Below are 16,593 nucleotides of genomic sequence, written 5' to 3'. Positions count from 1 at the left end.
CTTGCTGTGGAAATTTTGCTGGCAAATTTCCGAACCAGATTAAAAAGTAAATTAGATTTCTTCTGGAGAGTTATTTTCAAGGGGTTTTGTCTGCTGATGTTCTTGTGCAAGATTGCAGCTTTGCCAAGGGGGGAAGAGAACAAAAGAGGAGGATGAAGGATTGAGGTTGCAATTATCTGACTGAACAAGGCCCTCCTGTGGAAGGCACCTAATCAGGAAATTCTCAAATTTGCTTAAAATACAAAGTGCAATATAAAATTTATTTATAATCTGTCTCACCCGCTCAGATAAAACTGTTTCTAAAGCTAGGCAATTGCAGGAGACAAGCTGTAAAATGGAACAAATAGAATCAAATCAGGTATTAGTAACAGTGGAATGAAATAATAAAAGTATCTTTTTAGCAGAGCATAATTTCTTTTTTACAGAAAATGCAGATGAAGCAGAGTGACATCGCAGAGCATTGCAAGCTGAAGCGAGAAGGGGACGAGGAGTAGCGGATGCATCCTGAGGAGGACAGCAGGACCCCAGGCCCTAGCATGTGAGTAGCAAGGGGCAGATGAGAGATGAGGGCCACCTGGCTGCAGCACTCAAGGAGGCATGGGAGGGCCTGGCATCTTTTCACTGCAGAGCAACCCAGCTCAGGAGAGCTGGATGCAGCGAGGTGTTCTTCTAGCAGCTTCCCTCAGCCCATGGGTGAGTCTGTTTTCCCATTTATACGGCAGAAATACTGTTGTGTTCTTGATGTTTAACATGCGTCTTTATACTGTATGCATACTGCCCCTAGCACTATCGGTCTTTGACCTTGTCTAGGAGTGAGTGTAATAAAAAAAAAAACATAGGGAGGGTATTAGATGTATAGCTGAAATGTCTTTTGTCTCAGTCTCCCCATGTTTGGGAGCTTGTGCTCTAGCTAGATGTGCAGACAATTCCCACAGCAGTGCAAGAGTTAGTCGCCCAAGTGTTATTCCAGTCTTCTGCGTCTCCACTGACTTGGATACGTTCCTCACCCCCTCAAAGGGCAAGTCACTGCTGAAAAACATACCAGGACTTCAGAGGGGAAAGTGTGTTTACCCCCAAATAATTACAAAGTAATTAAACTCTTCCTGTAACAAGAATAACGTTTTGGTTTGAACTGTGAAACTGGCCAGTTGTTTGTGTTAGACACCCTGGTTTGTTACTGCACTTAGCTGCTAGGAGAAACGGATTAATTTGCTCGTGAGTTCGCAGGGTTTGGCACGCTGTTATGATACGGCACAGAGCAGTTAGTTTGGGATTGCTCATAAATCTTGACTGGGCAGGGTGGCCGCTTAGTGCATTTGCTTGGAGGTACATGTCTTGGATGACTGTGGGTAGTGTTTTAAAACTTTGTGTATTCAAACAACCCTTCTGTGTCTATAAGCGTGGCCTCTGGAGATCACACTTACTGATTGCTATGTAACCTCTGCTCCTTAATTGCTTGGCTGCATTGGAAAAAAATCCCTTTTCCTAGTTCTTTCACTATCCTGCACTTGAAATGAGAGGAACCCAAACGCGCTGTTTGTTGAGCACTTCACCAGAGAGGCCGCGGGTCGTCTCCAGGCACGTTGCTCCCCTCTGTCTGGATCCAGCCTAGCAGGATGCTCCTGGCAACAGCTGGAAACGGGAGAGCAGGGCAGGGCTTTCTGTTCTGTGGATTCACGTCATGGCCGTTTCCAACATCTACTGCAATGCACAGTGTAAATGCAGGTGGATTATCGGAGGCATCAGACAGCAAAGTCTTACAAGGCTACTGGGTGTGCGGGTCTTTAATTCCACTGAGCATGTAAAACACATTTGCTTCCCTAAGTCTCTGACTTCCTGCATTTGTGATGTTATCCTGAAAAGAGTCAAACTGTGTTAAATTAACGGAACAGCTTTAAACAGATACATAGCGCGGTCTGCGCTGCTTGGTGACTCTTGGAGCTGTGCAGGTGTGGGTGGTGGGGCAGGCGCGCAGCGGGCGCGGAGGTGGCAGCGGGTGCTTGGCCGTGGCTCCGGAGGTGGTGCGCGGAGCGTGGGCACGTCTCTGTGTCGAAGGCCCTCCCGGAGAGGCTGCAGCCGCCGCTGTGGTCTGCAGGTGAGGTGGGAGGCTGCTCCCCGCGGCTCCGCTGGCCGCCCTCGCCCCCGGCTCCTGCTGCTGGTAGTGCCCTTCATTTTGTATGTATTTGGGTAGCTGAGTTTTCAGGCGCTGCGCGGCTGCCTGGCTGACATGAGTGACGCACTCAGCCCATGTGGTCTGACTTCTATAATTGGGGTCAATCACAGAAAAAACCCTGTCACAGCAGAAAGTGCTTCTCGGATGCTGGGGCTGCCACAGACAGCAGCACTCCAGGGACTGAAAAAGAGCCACGCTGACCTCCCTGCCCTCTCTTCTCTCCCCTTCCCTCTGCTTCTTGTTGCCTGCTTTCTGTTCACGTAGCTCCTTTTTGCTCACTCTCTCCCCCGCAAATGGAGAATGTTTGTCTTAGTGTCCAGTTGCCAGGGTTGTTGCCTCTTCTGGCCTTTCGTACCGACGGGGCTCCTGGGGAGCTGCCTCCCCGAGCCATTTCCAGGGGCTCTTCCTGCCTTTTCTCTACCCTGTTGTGCCATGAGAACAGCCATAACCACGTCTTCGATTGCCTTGTCCAGTGGAGCAGCAGGAGAACAGCCTCGCTTCTCCGGTAGCACCAGCGAGATCCCTTCCATCAGCTGTGTGCGCCTTCGGGACATTGCTCCTCTCCTACTTGTCAGCATGTACAATTAACCTGAAACTGGATAGGTTGCAGTGTTCGCTAGACAACATCTGAATCACTGGCACAAACACATCCTGAGAGGATACCTGGCAGGGCTCAGCAGAGCCTGGCACCTTGCTGGTTAGTCCTAGCAAGGCCTGGCAGAGCTGCCCCTGGATAAAGCAGCCCCCTGGGGGCTGTTAGGTGCAGCTGGGCCCAGCTAAGTCCAGAACTTGCTGTCTGGGATGCAGATCTCTGGCAGTGAGGGGATAGCGGTGTTTTACAGCTTATCTTGGTTTGGTTGTATGCAGGGAGTAAGAATCATGCCTAGGAGCGGGCTGATGATTAATGCATACTTTAGGGACTCCGAAACCCTCCTGAGGGTTGTTCTCCCCACACACACACTTTCTCTAGGACTTCTGAGCAGGCTTCCCTTAGCTGGTCAGGCTTAGGCTCTGCTGTGAACACACACCACTTACACTGCACCTGCAGTGAGCCTGGAGCCCTGCTCTGCCAGCTCACCGCACGCAGCCCAGCTCTTAGGTGCTGGCAATAGGTTGAGCTTGCTGCAGGCCCGCTGCCCGCACCACCTCCCTGGGCGGTAGGCTCTGCCATGTGTGAACGGGCAGAAGCTCTGGGTCTTTATCGTGCAGGCAGAGTTACAAGCTGAGGCTCTCTGGAGAAGAATGCAGGCGCTTTCCTTCCTCTGCACCTCTTGCAACAGCTTCATGCTTCTGTAGATTATTCATTCAACTGGAGCACTGATCTCCCAGAGGGGGAGGGAAGTTATCCTGACTTCTTGCACTGCTAGCACATCTGAAGGTCCTCTTATATTAGCTTCTTTGACACATTATTATACAGCTCCTGACTTACAGCTTTCGTCAGAACGTCTTCCTTCTGCGTCTGCTGCGGCTTGGAGGGCTGGTGTAAGAGCAGTTGGTGGAGAGTGCTGGTAGCTCCGTAGAAGTGGCAATTGGTTCTTACTGCAGAAGGATGCAAAGAAGTTGCATCCGATAGATGCATTTTGTCAGTGTGCGATGGCTTGTGGTGCCCTCATTAGTATCCCGTGTGCAATGCATGCTCCTGGGGGTGTGCAGCAGTCAGAGCAGTGCTGTCCCCCTCGTCGTCTTCCCTCCTTCAGTCTGTTGTGCGATAGGACCCACACACAGCCACCTTCCAGGCAGTGACAAAAATAGGGCAGTGGTCTGCAAATGCACGTGGACTGAAGCTAAATGATACCACTCCTTCCAGCTGGAAAAGATAGGGAAAAAAACAAACCTTTAGGGGGATTTAGTGGGCTGAACTAGAGACATCCCCTGTTAGAATTGCTTCACGTCTTTGCTGTTAGGCTAAGTCCAGTTGCAATGTATCGAATGCGCTTTCCCACCCAAAACTTCTCACCTCTTGCCCTTGACCTGGGAATGCTGAAGCAAAGGGACTTGCTAAAGTCACCCAACCCTGTAGCAGACTGGAGAGTAGAAACCAGAGACCTGTTTTGCTTTGTTTTTACTCCTGGCATCCTCCGTGTGTCGGGGCTAAGCAGAATTTGTAAGCTCATGGGCCATAGTAAAAGCTTATAGGGAGAGGCTCTGTTCCCTGTGGCGGTGCTGTTGAAATAAATAAATAAACATATAGATCATTCCTAGTTCTTTTTGCTAACCCTGCCAGTCAGTGACAAAGGAGCAAGGGACCTTTCATTGAGATAAATACAGTGTAAGAGGGTAATTAAAGTGACTGATTTCTCAGTCAGAGGAGCTTTCCAAGGCTACTGCTTCCCCTAATGTCTTTGCATTCAAATAGGGAAAGGAAAGAAAGGAGCCAGTAAGTTTGAGAGCAGCACGAGCCTGCATCATTCAGCATGGGGACAGCTGTCTCTAAGAGGACCTTGCTCTCCCTATGCGGTAACCTCTAATCAGATGTGCTTGAAAGGACCAGGAGGTCTGAAAGCATCCATCTAAACCCACAAATAATAACAATCTCATTTCCCTGCTATGCTGTATTAGCAAGACCTTTCCCATCTCCTTTTTCCCCTTCTCTGTTGCAAAAATAGCGTGGGGGAAGGATTCACAGCTTTAACTTGACTTGTGAGTTTTTGCCCTTAGCTGTTTTTATGCTTTCCAAAATCCAGGGAGCTGGAGATCGGGGCTGTCGTAGCTAGAGCGTGGCTGACAAATCTATTTAGAAGGTGAGATATGAAAGTCACACAACTCGGGTCTTCTGGCAAAGAAGGTTTTGCAAATTTGCAAGGAGAAAAGAAACCCCTGGTAAAGGTAGAAAGGAGCAAGACAGCCTTTAATGGCTGTTGAAATACGCAGATTAGGCCTCAGATATGCCAGCTGCACTTTGAACTGCAGTGTCTGCAAACAGTACCCTCTCTCCGACACAGCTTGGTAGAGATCACGCTAGTTGGAACGCAGGGAAAGGACAGTGAAATCGGGTTAGGACAATTACCAACAATTTGCAGGAGGTGGTGCCTCCCACCGGTAGCCAGTTTTCAGTGCCCTCTGCCAGCTCAAAGGCAGGCAGTTTCTCAGCCAAGACATTGCCACTGTGTTCAAGTGGAAGAGGAGATTCCCTTGGGACAGCTCATCGCGTCCTTGGCAACGCCTGCTTTGTGTTAAGAGCTTTCAGATCTTCTGCCTCGGTCAACAAATTTGGGAAAATAGCGGCTTTGGACTCTAGCCTTTCCTTATCTCTGGGAGTGGTCTCTCTGCTGCTCTGACAGGCTGTAACACAACCCTGTAGCCTTTTCCTTTTCAAGTGAGCTGTTGAGGGCTCATTCAATAGCACCTTCAGCCGCCAATGAAAGTGCAATGACAGGATATTTGTTCTCATGAAATTCCTGTTTTCTGTTGCTTACAAAGGAGGTCTGTAAAGTCATGCAGTCATTCAGCGTTGTACCAACCTAAACTCACCTCAGAGATATTTGGAATTTGAGGATGTCTGTAACGGTACCAGCTAGCACGGAGAAAATGGGTGATCGTATCTCCTGCACCTTGGAGTTCTCGAATAGCTCATATGTTGTTCTTCTGCCCTTGCCGAGCACGTGCAGATATCTAGGCCCGAGCTCTCATGCTGTAACCTCTATCCTGCTGTTTAATTAATTAAAGCATGTTGTTAGCACATTCAGTCGCTGAGAAGCAAATGTAGATAGAATGAAATTGTTCAACAAACAGCAAACAGCCCAACAATGGCAGAGCGATGGTTTGCCTTGCTGCAGACTCTGCAGGGAGACAGTCGACCTTGATGCTGTTCACAGAGCGCTCTGCTCTCTCCGGTGGCTCCTTCGAGTGGCAAGGAGTGCAGTAATTAACTACCTTTGAGCAAGATTTGCATTTCACCGGGGCGGGCAGCCGCCACAGCCCACCAGATCAATGTGTTTTCCCCAACGCTTTCCTCTTCTTTGTATTACTCCTTTGTCTCTGTGCAGCTTCATTACGGACGTTCCATTACTTATCATAAGAGAAAATATGTCTTGCCTTGTTTGTGAACGATAAACGGTTTATATACTGCATGTTAATCATTACCCTGCACCTTTAATCTAAAGTGTTATCCAAAGCTTCAACTGGGGGCTCATTTAGATTTCTTGTTTGTAGCAATAATACCCTTTTAATATGCTAAATGAGAAAGCAAATGAACCTTCCTCACACTTATGAGTTTTTAAAAACATCTCTTCTTTAGTGGTTGAAGGTCATTCTTTTGGCAGATTAATGCTTAACTATTAGGCCCTATTCATTGTCTGGGGTCAGCACTGCTGCTGCCATAGCATATTAAAAAGTGCTAGCTTGGAACAGTGACAACAATGCTGCTAGGTGGGAGAAAGTTAAAAGGCCCAGTTGAACCCCGTTCAACCATTTCAACTCGGTTGCCATCGTTAGTGCTTTAATTTGTAGGGCATTAATGAATTTTAATCCCTTTTATGCTTCACATAAATGGAGCTTCACCAGCCCAGCTTGCTGAGCTGCTTATTTGTTGGCCCATGAATTACACCCCCTTTGCTCAGAGCGGCTGCTGGAGAGAGCTGCGGATGGAAATTTCCAGGTGGGGGGCCCAGAGTTTTGCTGGGTGTCTGCAGTAACAGTGGCCAGAAATGGAAGATCTAAATGCAAAACCCTGGGGAGGTGGTGAAATTCGATTTTCCCAAGTGCCAAGTCCGCTCCTTGGCCAAAAAGACGTCTCTCTTTAGCGCTGCCCATCCCTTTACGCTGTTTGCCGGGTCGAGAGAGTGCCCTCGTAGCTTTAGTCCCCGTCCATCCTCAGCTTCTCTGCCAGTATTTCCTTTATAGGGATATATAAGCTTGTTGCATAGGCAGATTTCGTCACCGGCTTCCAATCCTGTTCCGGAGCTGGAACCCCCAAACACTTTGTGGAGGTAGAGGCCACTGAGGAGCACTCCAATCAAGATTCCTTTGTTTACACCCAAAAAAAATACGTAGGTAAAATTCTCCCCCCACCACAGGCTGGTCTCTTGCAGCTCCTGCGGCAAGCGCTTCGAGCTCCCTGCCACGGCCCAGGTACCTCCTTTCGCTGCACTTGTATTCAGGGTCTGTTCTGTTATTCCAGAAGTCAACAAGCATCGTCAAGCTGTATCTAGATCCCAGGTTTTGATAAGCCCTTTTCTGTTTCTCAGCACCAGACACGTCTCTTCTGATGCTATCACGCATTCCTCTCTCTTTTCTTTTTGCTCTTCCTAGGAGCTTGTGTCCTAGTGATCTATGAGTTGTTTGGAGAAGCAGCAAACACTACTTACGCATTATATACATGTCTTGTCTGTTCCACTTGATAATGCCATTCTTTAATATGCTCAGCAGTAGCTTTTTAGCTGGCTCTTCCCCCCACTCCCACCCTCCCCGATGCTTGCCTGCCGTGCACTGAGGCCTTTTTATACTTCAAATAATTTAAGGGGGTTCATTATATCTAACTTTGTTTTCCAAGTTCCTTATGCACAGAGAAGAAAAAAAAAACAAAGCAAAAACCTACCTCAATAGCCTAGAGTGTTTCCGTCCCTTTGCTTGCAAAGATGTAATGGCTCCGAGGTTTGCTCAGAGATCAAAGAAGAAAAGACAATGATAGATTAGGACTTCTGAAATTCAATGCTATGCTAAAGCAACGCAACACGAATGCCTTTGCTCGTCCGTGGGCAGAGTAACTGCATGCGTGCATGTGTGCACACATCTGTTTGCTCGCAGGACATGAGGGTGTGCCTCTGTCTCTGCTTGAGATCCTGTGTGTTGATGGCCATGTATGAATCTCTCAGTCTCGGATGGAGGGAGAAACTGCCTTTCCTCTACCTGTGTGCCTGGGGTTTTTTGTGTGTGGAGGCTGGACATAATGTAGTGATGCTAAATCATGGACAATCCCCGGCAGCTCAAATGTATTGGGTAGTGGGGGAGCCCCACAACACACGTTTTGCCGGCAGCCCAACATATGTTGCAGGCTCTTCATCGGTTTCTGCGGGAGCCTGGCTGGCTGAGGAGAGTGGAGGTGCCTCTCTTTTTCTCTCAGAATCAGGCTGATGAGGTACAGGATGATTGCTAAAGAGCTCAAGGATGCCATGGACTCTTTTGGAGGCAGAGATTCATTTTAAAAAAAAAAAAAAAAAAGCTTTCTCAGTCTTCTCTTTCCAACTGAGAGGAGAAGATCTGACATTGCTAGCCTGATTCATGAAAATCACTCTGAGCTCTTGTATTGATAGTTTCAGCTCTCTGAATCCGCAGGAATCTTGGCCTTATCCCTGAACTCAGTTATTTTACTTGTTCTCTCTCCAGATACACTAAATAAAACACTTGAGGTACTGTACTTAAGGCTCTCTAGCTTAGCTCAGTGGACAATGATGGCATGTTCTTTTTGGTTGCTGTGCAAAAATTCCGACTATTTTTTGCCTTCTGTTTTCTCATCTCCTGAATTTTGTAAAGGGGGGGATACATGCACATGTTGGTCTTGCTCGGTGAGTGCTGAACAAGGAAGTCAGATGGAAACCACAAAGGCTGCAGAAAAATCCCCTGAAAATAGGAAAGTACCCCCTGGCTTGCTGGGCACAGGGAAGATGGCTCTGGTGCTCTCTCTTCTCTTCGGTACTCCTTACAGTAGTCGCTAGAGGGTGTGAGATTGAGTGCCACGGTCATGTTCCAGCCGTGCTCCCGCCGAATGTGCCGTTGGGGGGTGGCCCTTCTGTTGACTTTGTTCGGGTTTATATGCCGCCAAACAGTTGGCGGTCGTGTGAAGCAAAGTGGGTGCCCCATTCGGCTATTTTGGGAGCATAGATTGCACTCTTCGTGGTCCCTAGCAGAGGGGGGCTCCACGTGGTCTCGCGTTCCCCGGCTAGGCCTGCTGTTCCCCCCGTTGCATCCGCTGGAAAGTTCAGGGTAGGAATTCCCAGCTGGCAGCTTCGTCTTTGACCCTGAGACTGCAGAATAAATTCTGTCCTCCCTCCTAACAGACCATTCTCCTTTCAGCTTGATTATTAGCAGGAGAGGAGAGAAATACATGATGGATAAGCTTAAAAAAAAAGTCCAGGGTCACAGCTTTGTCTATAAAAGTAAATGATGTTAAGAGCAGAGACCCGTCTCCCCAGCTGGCATGTGAGATGAACAGAGAAGGCTCGCGCTCCTCTGACGGAGCCCTCCCCGAAGGGGCCTTGAACCCAACTGTAAATAAGAAACCTGCTGGGCTGAGTCTGCTGCTCACCCCTCCTCTGCTCAGCCTGGGGGTGTGAGAGAGTCTCAGAGAAGAGAACCACAAACAGGGAGCAACTTTGAGGCTATAAAGCTGTTTGCTACTTGCGCAGTATTTCCTCCTTTTATGTTTCCAGTTGGCAAACAGCTCTCTGATGCTGTATTCAGAAGGGCTCCATGTGGAAAACTTTCCCAACTCTGAGCAAATGCTGCTGCATAAATAAATGATGGAGGAGAGGGTGGGGGAAACCGCTTAAAGGTTTGGAAAGTAGAACCGCAGCGGTCAAAGCAGGTACGTTCTGTGCTGTTATTGCAAACACAGCTGGCTGGTAGGATGCAACTGGGGTGAAATTACACAGCTAGAAATGGCAGGGAGCGCAACTTCATTTCTTTGGCCACCAGCTTCCCACTCGGTGTAATAACAAGTGTGGGGGAATGGCAGTCGCCCTCCTGGGAGGACCCAGGGGAGGGCTCCGCAGCACCCCAGCTCGCTGATTGCCTGGATCAGCAGCCACAAAGTACAACTTGACCTTGCTTGGAAAGAGATGTCAAACAAATCTTTGTGCTCGTCACACATGGTTTGACACACACTCACACAGTTCCCCACAAATCAATCTCTCTCATTGGCCTGGCCACTTGATCCTTTTCTGGGGAGGAATGTGAGGCTGATGGTACTACATTTACGTACCACCTCCTCCCCCCACCATCCCGAGAGTCTCCAGTTATAATGGGGTTATGGAGAAGCTTCACTGAGCAGCACCCACAGGATTATGAGACAGTCATACAAGCTCTGGCAATAATACTTAGCACGATAATTATGCCTTGAAATGTCCTTGGAGAATCCACAGAGGCTACAAGCAAAGGAGGGGAGCGGACAAAAGAGCTTCTTTTCAGACGGAGAGACGCTCAGGTTGGCCCCGAATGCCGTCGCTGCAAGTCGGAGAGGTGTATCCCCGGTCAGCTGCAGGTGAGGGTACCGACTGCCTGGAGATGGTGCAGGGCAGGAGCAGGGAGGTGTAAGCACAGTGCGTTTCAGGGATACATCTGGCAAGGTGAACAAAACTTTGCATGACAGGCAAAAGAGGAAACCACCATGGAGTCCCCAGCTGAACTTGCAAAAGGTGCGTCACGCTGGGAGGCAAGTCCTTTGGCCAACTACAGCAGGGCAGACAGGGAAGAGAGAGGCTCAGCGAATGCACGCAAGGGTGAACGGCCGGGAGTGGTCCCCCTCGGTGAGATCCAAGCAGCGCAGGATGGTACGGCTGGGTGGTGGCAAGGACGATGCTATCCACAGCGAAGGGGTCACTGGAGCAGGGATGGTGGGGCAAAGGCAGTGGCTGCGTTCTGCTTATGTGAGCAACCTTTGTGCTCTTGGGCCGGAAACGCCAGACTCGGCAAGCCCCCGGGCACAGCCCTGTGATCAACAGTGTGTCCGGACGGTTGGCGTAGGGGCAGGAGGAGAAATGGTTTTGGAGGTGCAAGGAGGGAAAGGAAAGAGAGAAGAAAATCCCATGGAGCACTGACACATTAGAGTTTCCTGGCGTGTCCCTCTGTCTGAGAGGGCACAGCGGGGTAGCCAGGGTCAGCTCATTTAACCAGCTTCTCCATGTTCAATGTCTAATTCAGCAAACTCCATAGCAACACTTGAACCATTCTGCTTACCTGACCTTACCTGACCTCGTTGTTAACATCTTTCCTACTAAGTTGCTCTAATGTGAGTCTAAAATGCTGCCGAAGCTCTTTTGACTCTGAATTATGCTGCAACGAGATGAAACGTTAGACGCGATGGCCAGGGTACGGCAGCGCAGGTGGAAAACCCCAGCCCGCTCTGCCCGCCGCACCGCACGGCCCTCGCTCCCTCCCTCGCTCCCTCCCGACCGCGGAGCCGCGGCTCCGGGAGGCCTGCCGGGCGCGGGGGAGGCGCTGGGGGAGGAAGGCTGATTTAGGATGTGTTTGCTGACAGCTGGTTTGTACGTGGGAAGACGGGGAGGTGAAAAGTAATGTTGTTTGGATGTTGTATTGATTTTAGGGTATTGTATTTTTTTAATTAATGGCAAAGGTGCCTAGCTGCTGTTGATTATTTATTATTTTGCATTATGGTAGCTAGAGTCCCGAGTGAGATCTCTGTCCTACTATGCTCAACACAGAAGTGGAAAGAGCGAATATCGTCCTTGGAGGGTTTGCGGCTTCCGTAGGCAAGAGGCGAGGTGACGCAGAAGCGTGGAGGAGAAATCGCTTTGCCCCGTGTGGCAAGGCCAGCAGTTGTAAGGCTAGACCAAACTGCCTTAGCGTGGTTTTAATGGCTCGTAGCGAAAGCAAACAGCAGGGCATCCAGAGCTGCGGTCAGGACCGAGGTTGCAGAGACAGAAAACAGTCCCTGCTGCAGAAATATGCCCTCAAAACCCTGCATGAAGGGGCAAAGATGGGCTCGTAACAGACAAATGAGTGTGGTAAAGAACTGGCCCGACTCCATTCACTTCACGTGGTGTTATTCTGGCAAGGCATTTCTCAGTAGCCGTTATGCACAGTGCAGCAGTGTTCAGAGGCCTCGTAGGTGCTCGGTGGTATGTAAACAGATAGTGAGGGAGACAGCCCCTCTCCTGAACTGCCGTGATCTGCCGGCGGGTTAAAATCCTCCTCATGCTGCAGTTGCCAGTTTTGGATTTTACACATAGGAAAAAAGCCTTTAAATATATGCATTGTACTATAAACATATTACCATAGCTGTGTGCAACGTAAATGTTGCAAAATCTAGCACTTTCTAATTTTTGAGTGCTTGTCTTAAACTGAACTTAGCCCTCCTGTGTAACATTTCAGCCCAGACAGTTATTTTGGCAGTGCTCTAAGTGATTGAAAATAGGATTGTAATGGGAAGCGATGAGCTGCTTTGACATTAGGCAGTTCTACCAGCTTCAGCTATAATGTTTCCTTTACTGGGACGTATCCAGACTATTTTAAGCAAACTATGAAATAAAACAGTGTCAAACATACAAGGGTAAAAGGATTTTTCTCTTGGGAATAAAAAGAGATTAATTAAAAAGAGAGAGAAAGTCTTTGTCCATTACTGGAATGATTTAAGTGCTGGCAAAATATGCCGTATCCAGCACTCAAATCGCTGCAGAGCCGAGTGTCTTCTCCACAGTGCGTCGGGGAAATTCCCTCCATCCCTTGTCTCCAGCAGGTATGGTCAGGGACTCGCCCTCCGCAGGGCGAGGGGGGATGCTGGACTCTGTGTCCATCCTATCCTTGGCCTCTCTGCTTGGTCCCACAACAAGACTGATTAGCTCCAGTTGCTCAGGGGAGGCGGGGGAATTGCTCTGGAGAGGAAAATCTATGTTAGATGAAACAAGAACTACAGAAGGACAAAGCTGGTAACGAGTACCAAAAAAATAAGGGGTTTTTGTGTTTGTGCAAGGACGTTGTTTCTGTGGCTGGGCTTTCCCTTCTCGGCAGTCCGTTATCATTTTGTTTAATAGCGAGATGTTAGCCAGCAGCCCCATGAGCATGCTCTGCAGCCTTCCACGTCCCCCCCCACCATTCCAGTACTGATTTTCTCCACCGAGTCTCCAGTGAAAGCAAGTCAAGATTAGTTTTTCCCCCTTGTCACTGAGAGACAGTTACTGCTGCTGGTTACAGCTGCTGTTGCCATGTTAGGGTCTCAGTGCTTTCTGCCTGATGTGACACCAGCGTCGCTGGGGAATCGGAGAGATGGAGCAGGAAAACGTGACGTGACACCCCGGCTGCTCCCCCTCTCCCTTATAATCCACGTCTTGCACCAGGAAGCAGAAGCATCTGCCGGGCGCTTGGAAGCAGTTCAGATCAAAGGCGGGAGAAGAGCCACGAATGTGAGCACAGGACTGCAAGAAGTGCTTGATACGGAGACTGAAGAGAAGCCGGAAGATAACTAGGGCCTTTCCACACTAGCTCCTAGTGCAAACAGCTTCTCTAGTCGTGACCGAGCTAGCGTACCACAGTTGCCATGCCTCTGGCTTACCCCGGTTAGGCAGCTGGGGTAAGTGAGCACCGTTTAGGTGTGTGATAGGGCACCCGGGCTGTGCATTACAGGTTGACTGCTGTGCTTTTCAGCTGCCAAAACTCCCTCTTCCAAAAGCTCCTTGCCTCAGAGCACCGCTTTTGGGCTGTGACAAAGCAACCCAGAAATGCGATGATTGTCATTTTTGCATTGCTTAAATAACAATTTGAAATTGAATTAACATACCTTAAAGGTCTCATTAAATCTAAATTAAATGTTTAGTCAAGCATCTTTCACATACTTTGCCTTTGCACACTTTGGTGAGAATATTAGCAGGTTTAGAAGACGTTAATATTTACTGTGCGCCACCCTCAATAGCTAGCAAAGGTGGCACGTGGAGACCCCAGCTGGGATGGCGTCCCTTGTGTTTGGCATTGCACAGGCATCTGAGATGAGGTGGTGCCTTCTTTCAAGAGACAGGGTCCAAGAAACTCGAAGGCTTTCTCACCTGATCTTCCTCATCCCGTCTGCGTGTCCTGACAGGCTGAGGTTCGGAGAGGTATCTGGATAAACTCCCCGACCCTCTGCCTCCTGACCTGTGCAGAGAATTTGTTGTGAGACCGAGAGGGAAACAATAGACTGAGATTTCCCTAATCCAGCCAGTACAGCATGCCTTAAAAAGATGGGAACGTCGGCTAAAATGCTTTCAGAGAGGAGTCAATTATTTGGGCTTTTCCCATAATGGTAAGGTAATAATGCAAACTTCACATCTTCATGAGGAGCCAGAGTCCTCTCTGCACAACGTGTGACCCCCCGTTTCGTTGCGTGGCTGGTGTGGTGTCATCAGCATCTTACAGGGGAGGAAATGGGAGCACACACATTTGTCCAAACACTAGAATCCAGAAATAACCCCGTCAGTGCTTGCTCCGGCTGCCTGTGCCGTGATCCCTTTCCTGGGCAGATGGGGAAGGTGGGTATAGGTTTACGCCGGCGCAGCAGCGAGCCCGGCGCGCGTGGACGCCGTCTGCACAGCGAGGGGCTGCGGCTGCCTCTGCCCCGTGTCGGCTCACTCCATTTCTGGATGCTGTGAGGAGAAAGGGCTCTGCTGGGAAAGTGGCCTAGTCTGCAGGGAGTGAAATGAGAGGATAAACGTGTCCAGTTTCAGGGAGAAGTGAAACATCTCCATGGGGACGAGGAAATGAAGGGAGATTCGGTGAAGCCTCCGGTGTAGAACAAAGCGTGTCAGCCTGCGCGTGACAAGCTCCCCAGTACGGGATAATCTCGGCAGCAGGTGTGTTTTTTCTGCTCTGGAATCAGCTGTCTTAAACCTTCAACTTTGCGCAGCATTTGGCAACTGTAGGCACATCAGCTGCGTTCCCTTCTCCATTCTTCCATGGATGTTTGGGGTGGGGAGGAGTTTAATAATTTTTTTGTGCAAAGACATAATTATACTTCCCTGATTAATCTTCAGACTGAGTCAAGCGCTTGCCGTAAATCTTTGAAACAAACATGTCTATTTATATTTTAATTATCTTTTTTTCTTCTTTCCTAAAGTTCAGGATGATTTGCGCTTCTTCTACATATTTATAAATTGAGTGGTTCTCTGTTCACCTTTCCTAGGCATTCTGCAGGCAGGATCATGGCTTTCCTGTGACGCGGCAGCTGTCCTTTTGCTCTGGTACAAGGTGGTTACATCTTTTCACCGTCATTGTGAGCTTAAGTTAGCAGCCAGGGCTCCTCGATTCCAGGCTGCCTCTTTAGATCCATAAATCCCTGGAACATTTCCAGGGGAGGTGTGCATGGTGCAGAGCGAGCTGAAATCTCTCAATAACCTTGTCTTTGCTACCTTTGGTATTTGCTTTAGAAGTAACCCGTGAACCCCCAGGGGTGCTCAGACCAGATGTTGAAAACCGCCGTTGTAGTGTTTGCAGAAGGGAATGAGTACAGCAGACTCTTGGGAAGAACAAAGCGTGTCTGAGGTGCCTTGCAGTCTGAATTACCTTTGGGGTGACTCTTTTGAAGCTGTTAGGAGTGCTTTCTGCTGCAGTATATTTTAAGGACTCAAGGGCTTGAGGCAAACATCCTCTGTTTTATTCTTTTAAATCTGAATAATTAGATTTATAATTATAAACTGATTTATATCTATAAGTGCTCAGTCTCAACGTGTCTGTAGTCTTGCTGAAAGGGATTGTTTCCAGTGGCTACTTGAGCTGGGTGAGTGAAAATCTGTCTTCAAGGGAGTGCGGATGCTGAATTATTGAGAGCTGAAAGGAAGCGCCTGCTTTCCCTGGGTAACCATTCCAGTCGTCCTTTCATTTTCAGTGAGTTGCTGTAATTTGTAAACATTAATAACCATTATTATTATTAAAAAGGAAAGAAAGTGAGTAGCCCTGTAACTAATTACTTTAAGTGTTTTCAATGAGCCACAGTTCAACTCCTTTATAAAATCTCCTGCTGCGAAGACCAGATTGTCATTATGATCAGATCTTTCCTTAGACCTATTAATTTTACCCAGAATAACAGCAGAACAGATGCAGGGAGAAGGCTAGTCTGATTAACATAATTCTTTTCAAAGACCATTTCCTCCCTAAAGGCCACCATAGCATCTCTGCTATCCTCGCTCAGATCTAATTGCGTTCAGGAGAATTCAGACCCTGATGGGTGATCTCGGCAGATGTCACTTCTCAGATAGGAAGCCCCTGCAGGATATGAAACCTTATCAAAAAATCAATTGAAATTAACAATCCTATCGCTTCCCTTCCCTTTTTCCATGGCCAGATTAAAGTTGTTTCTGAAAAGCAACATCTTTTTTCTCCCAAGTAGAGAGGCTGAATTTTGAGAAATTTCGTAAGCCTGCGTTTTGTTCCTTCAGCTCTTGAAATGTTTCTTCTTCCTGCAATTTCTCTGTTGTTCCGTCTTGCTCTTTTTTCTACCACCTCTGCCATTATGATAAATGAAAGGGAGAAATCCCAGCACAAATCAGCCACAAATTATTATAAACACAGCTTCATTGTCCTGCGCCTGTTCAGACAGCTGAAATTGCAGATGAGTGTGTAGAAACCCTTGCAGATCTGGGGCCTAACCCATGCTTCCCTGTTCCCACACCCTCTGCTGATGGTCTTGAATATTATTTTCTTTCCTGGGATGCTTGTCTTCCGTTCGGTGATCGTTACAATCTCGGCAACTATAGCAATTGTTTGTATGAATGCTTAACTTT

The 16,593-nt window shown here is 48.4% G+C and overlaps 1 long non-coding RNA gene across 1 annotated transcript in view; it reads left to right on the top strand.

Moving 5' to 3' along the window:
- Positions 1-330: 330 nt before the first annotated feature.
- The window catches only part of LOC112987552 (uncharacterized), a 59,303-nt gene continuing 43,040 nt past the window's right edge, over positions 331-16,593 (top strand). The window contains exon 1 of the long non-coding RNA XR_003260296.2: positions 331-538. This is a non-coding gene — a long non-coding RNA (uncharacterized LOC112987552). The remainder of the gene's footprint in view (positions 539-16,593) is intronic.

The sequence above is a fragment of the Dromaius novaehollandiae genome, chromosome 21 (genome assembly GCF_036370855.1).
Source record: "Dromaius novaehollandiae isolate bDroNov1 chromosome 21, bDroNov1.hap1, whole genome shotgun sequence".
Classification (NCBI taxonomy): domain Eukaryota; kingdom Metazoa; phylum Chordata; class Aves; order Casuariiformes; family Dromaiidae; genus Dromaius; species Dromaius novaehollandiae.
This window is presented reverse-complemented; position numbering and strand designations above follow the sequence as displayed.